The following is a 5000-nucleotide window of genomic DNA, read 5'->3' as shown; positions in this document are numbered from 1 at the left end:
TAATATATATAATATATATATAATATATATAATAATTTATTACATAAACTTATATTCATGTTAAGTTGTTAATAAGGAAATATTTTTCGTTACATTCTTGAAGTTACCTTAATCTCACATTTTCGTTAATGAAATTTTTTTTAATTGTTTATCATTTACGGGGTAACACTGGGTGGATGATCATCATCAGAAAATGTGATTGTATTTAGCCATCATCATAGTCACTACACACAAAAACCGTAGGCCAATACTGATCAGTCCGTGACATTTAGAGTAAATGTCAGGAACCTCTCGAGTAACATCTTCACTATTGTGAGATAGACAAAGTCTTGGAATAAATTTCCCCTTCTACTGGATTTATAGTGTTGTTGAATGCATCGTCGGGGAACTTTCCTTCTAAAATTCTATTTGTAAGATGAGAACATCTTTGGTTTCTTTAGACACTTAATGTTAGGTGACTCCTGAGCATTATTTGTTAAAAGAGAGAATTCTCTCTCTCTCTCTCTCTCTCTCTCTCTCTCTCTCTCTCTGCTCCGTGTATGTTTGAAGGACTTATCAGAGTGCCGTCGGATTGTGGGACAAGTTAAGGGGTACAATGCGAATCTAAAATCACAACTGAACTTCGCACTGAATTGTGAGGTCGAAGATCATTTGGAAAATCTGTTCCTTGGCGCCGCTGACACGGCCGAGAGCGATTTTTAAACAGTCAGGCGCTTAAGTTTGTTGTATATAGACGTCGTTATGATTGACTGAACGGGTAAACCTCGCCTGAGACGGCTTGTAGGTTTTTCAGTGAGTTGTGTTAGTGTTTGTTGTAATGGCTGCTCGATTATTGTTCTGACAAATCAATGACTGTCATGAGCAACTGATGTCGATTGTAATTACAGTAGTCGAACATGAATCAAGATTATTTGGAAGTTGAGGGATAGGTGGCGCTTGGTTTTCCCTTGGTATCCCCCCCCCCCCCCCCCCTCTCTCTCTCTCTCTCTCTCTCTCTCTCTCTCTCTCTCTCTCTCTCTTTTTGCTGTGATCGTGTTCCATTATACACATTTTCCTGGATTGTGATGCCATTCTTTAATTAATTGTAAGAGACTTTATGCTACACACTCGAAAGTAAAAAAAATAAAGGTTATATTCTACGTGTTACACCAGTGAAATCTCCTTCTCACTATCTTATCTGGATCTAGCCAGGGTTATTAGAGAGAACCAAAAGAAGGCGAGCGACTGAAAGACATTGTTCTTAATTACTTGTCTTAAGTGACACTTTATCGTACTTTAAATACGTATGATGATAAGCTATTAGAAGGTGTAAGAGTCAGGAGTTAGCTTCAGGAAAAGTTACTATTATATTTCGTATCGTGATTAGTGATAGAAAATTTTTTACCTTGATTAAACGTCTTTGAAATTAAAACTTCAGTTGTTATAAGTAGGAATTTGAATGCACCGTTATCTATGAATGAGATAACACTCGTGTGTAGAAATAAAGAGAGTGAGAAAAAAAAATTAGAATGGAGGGAAATGGTTGATACACATTTGTTTTCATGACAGAATTATGGAGCTGAATTGAAACTGCAAAAGAATTTGGGTAGAGTCAGCCGATGGCTGAGAATGAAAACAGCGTTTGAAAAAATATTAGGAATATATGAGTGTCGAAGAGAATAGGTCTGGTTATATATAAATTGTGGACTAGCTATGTGAAAATAATCATAACAGTGAAAGAAGTGAAACTACGGGAAATAAGAAATGTAGCTTTACTCTCCACCAGTCAGATTTGTCAGATTAGGAAAAAGTAAAACTACTGAAGGTAAAAAAATGTAGCGTTACTCTCCACCCGTCAGAATCGTCAGATTAGGATCTAGATTTCATCTTACCGAGAAATGCTCCAGAAATGAGCGCCTTATGCCAGTCTTTTTTAAAAGTCCTTGAAAATAAAATGTCAGGAGCAACGGCCAAAGTTCCACCAAAATTTTCTTTAAAGTTACCTCGAATGTCTTCAAAGAAAGGATCATCAAAAGTGAGGGAGTGAAAGTAGTTAAAACCTGTTACGGTCAGGTTTGGGGGATTCTTCTATAGCTTTGAAGATCAGCGAAGGCTTCTCCAAATTTTCTGTTGGCCTAAAATTTCGTATTGCAGATGGCCACGAATGTATGAGGAAGGATAGTTTTAGCCTTGTGTTCACTTTGGGTTCAGTTAACTTCCGAGCAAAGCGCTTTTATATATTTAAACTTACTGAGTCCCGCACTTTAAATTCTCTTATTTATTCTAAGTTTCCCATTTTTGGATCCTAAATCATTAAGTCGAATAATATTCGGATGCTTCCTGAGGTGTGTATCATTTTATGAAGTCTATTAGAAATTAAATGCTTAGCTTTACGTCACTCACTTGGCAGTAAAGGGTGACTCCGTAACAGGACTTTTCCTTTCAAGTGATTTTAATGCAGTTTATTGGGCTGCTAGTCTTAAGAATATGAATGCAAACTTGAACTAAATAGCTGAGCCACACCCATTTATACTGGTAGGTACAGATTGCAAACATCCGCAATAATACAGAAGTTCTATGTATTTGGAGGTTACGTTTCGTAATAATATGGAGGAACTTAATCTGTTCATTTCTTTTAAGCATTAGGAAGAATTAATAGACAGGGATTATTTTACCAGTATAAACTCGACAAGGTTTCATACAATCAACCTTAGTATGTCTATAGCACGGTAGTTAGTGTTCGTTCTCATTTCAAAACAGATGTTTGAATACTTTTGTACTATTAATACTCTCAAGAAAAGATCGCCTCTGATTAAAATATGAAAATAAAAAGGACTGACTCCAGTTGTTGAATATTTTCAGTAGTTACATTTGGAAATGCTAGTGAAGAGTCCAGTTTTCAGAATTCATCGTGATGCATTCATCTCAAAGAAAAGTCTAACGTTACCTTATGAATACATAACGAGGAAAGTAAAGTAGGAAGTTATCGTTCACTTGGGGTCTTCATGAGTCAATGTGGCTCCCCTTGGCACCAAGTCAGGTTGGCCGAGCGGTCTAAGGCGCCAGATTTAAGCTCTGGTACTCGAGAGAGTGCGTGGGTTCGAACCCCACACCTGACACATATATCCTGGAAAAGGGGTAACTTTTGTAGGAGAAATAGCTCCTGAAGATGAGCAAAGGAAAAATTTGAGGTTTAAATAAGATCAGGTCTGATGATGCGTTGTTTTATTCTGCTTCCTTTCAATACGGGATTACTTTGGGCGTTCAGCATCCGCTCATTTAACTTTTCTTGGTTAGGTGTAAACTCGAGCACACCTATGTTTATTATGTATCTGTATATAGTATTAGTTAATAGCAGTTGCATAATATGTTCGTTATTGTGTACTGATATTTATCAGTACATATATATTCAGTTTCGCGTAATGTTATTTGTGTAATATACATTTGTTGATATTTACATCATATAGCAAATATCAATAAATGTATATCATACAAAAGTTCCACCTTTTCCAGGATATATCTGTCAGGTGTGGGGTTCGAACCCACGCACTCTCTCGAGTACCAGAGCTTAAATCTGGCGCCTTAGACCGCTCGGCCAACCTGACTTAGTGCCAAGGGGAGCCACATTGACTCATGAAGACCCCAAGTGGACGATAACTTCCTACTTTACTTTCCTCGTTATGTATTCATAAGGTAACGTTAGACTTTTCTTTGAGATGAATACATCGCAATGAATTCTGAAAACTGGACTCTTCACTACCATTTCCAAATATAACTACTGAAAATATTCAACAACTGGAGTCACACACACACACACAACACACACACACACATATATATATATATATATATATATATATATATATATATATATATATATATAATATATATATACATGTACATACATATATACATATACATACTCATAAAATCTATTCATTTTCCCCCAAGGAAGCTTTCTGTGCAAATTCATGACATTTCTGTGTCTACTGTGAACGTATGTATGTATAGGTTTATAATAATAATAATAATAATAATAGTAATAATAATAATATAATAATACAGTTATTTCATGAGAAATCATCTGAAACTTAGCTTGTTACAGTTCTGTTGTGCTGAGGAATTAATTTACGTGTTTTGTCTATATGTGACGGGATAAAGTTTATCGTCTTGTCTTTCTTTCTTTTTTATTATACCTTAATATTATAAGCTCTCACGTGTTACTTTGAACTAGATTCTAAACTTGTCCAACATTAAAAGTAGAGTTTCATTAATTGATTCGTTTTCATTGGCAGGTGAAGTACATTTTAGTAAGACTTTATGATTCTATTCTCGAAATTCATATGTACCTTATAATTTGATAATGTTAAATGTTTTTTTTTTCTTATATTGTTAGACGTCTTCCTCGTTAAGTTCATGCTAAAGTTCCTTATTTACTTTCACTACCAGTTTATGTAACGAGATCCATGAAATAGCTTCCTTTTGCTTTTATATACTAAGAAAACATTCGCATTATTCTTCCTATTCTTCTGTGGCATTGGAAAAAGCAGTAATAAATTTCAACTGGAAAACGTCAACACCTTGTAAAGTGGTTAGTGATAAAGAGAACTTCATTGGAATTAGCACCATCAAAGATGGTTTCATCTGGCATTTGATCACTTGTTTTGTCATTCCATCCTGCGACTCCTGGATGACTTTGTTCATTTGTTGTCAAGTTTCCGAACGAGATCAGGGTCGCTGTTCTATTTAGCGCAGTTTCTATTTTTCCCCTTTTCATTCTGCTGGCATTGCATGTCTTTTGTGCATCATATGTGTGTCATTGGTTCGTGTTATTTTTGTGCTTGGTATCGGATTCTTGTGCTTTATTTGTGCTCGGTTGTCCATTCTTTGGTTTTATTAGTTTGTTTTCTATTCTTAATCTCATTTTTACTACTTTAACCCTTGTTTTTTAATTACGAACATTCTGTTCTCTTGGAGCTTCATTACAAGCTAGTGGGCTATTGTCTCGGTCTAAAATAAGA

The 5000-nt window shown here is 35.4% G+C and overlaps 2 protein-coding genes and 2 non-coding genes across 7 annotated transcripts in view; 2 read left to right on the top strand and 2 right to left on the bottom strand.

The window, feature by feature from the left end:
• Positions 1-5000, top strand: part of LOC135206905 (guanine nucleotide-binding protein G(o) subunit alpha) — a 676543-nt gene that overhangs the window by 244443 nt on the left and 427100 nt on the right. The gene's annotated exons all lie outside the window — the stretch shown is intronic.
• Positions 1-5000, bottom strand: part of LOC135206906 (SET and MYND domain-containing protein 4-like) — a 175818-nt gene that overhangs the window by 162487 nt on the left and 8331 nt on the right.
• Trnal-uaa (transfer RNA leucine (anticodon UAA)) lies at positions 3015-3098 on the top strand. The gene has a single exon. It is a non-coding gene; the product is annotated as a tRNA-Leu (tRNA).
• Positions 3501-3584, bottom strand: Trnal-uaa (transfer RNA leucine (anticodon UAA)). Its single transcript has one exon. It is a non-coding gene; the product is annotated as a tRNA-Leu (tRNA).

This window comes from Macrobrachium nipponense, chromosome 31 (genome assembly GCF_015104395.2).
Source record: "Macrobrachium nipponense isolate FS-2020 chromosome 31, ASM1510439v2, whole genome shotgun sequence".
Classification (NCBI taxonomy): Eukaryota; Metazoa; Arthropoda; class Malacostraca; order Decapoda; family Palaemonidae; genus Macrobrachium; species Macrobrachium nipponense.
Note: the sequence above shows the minus strand (reverse complement) of the source record. Positions and strands in the feature narration are given on the sequence as shown.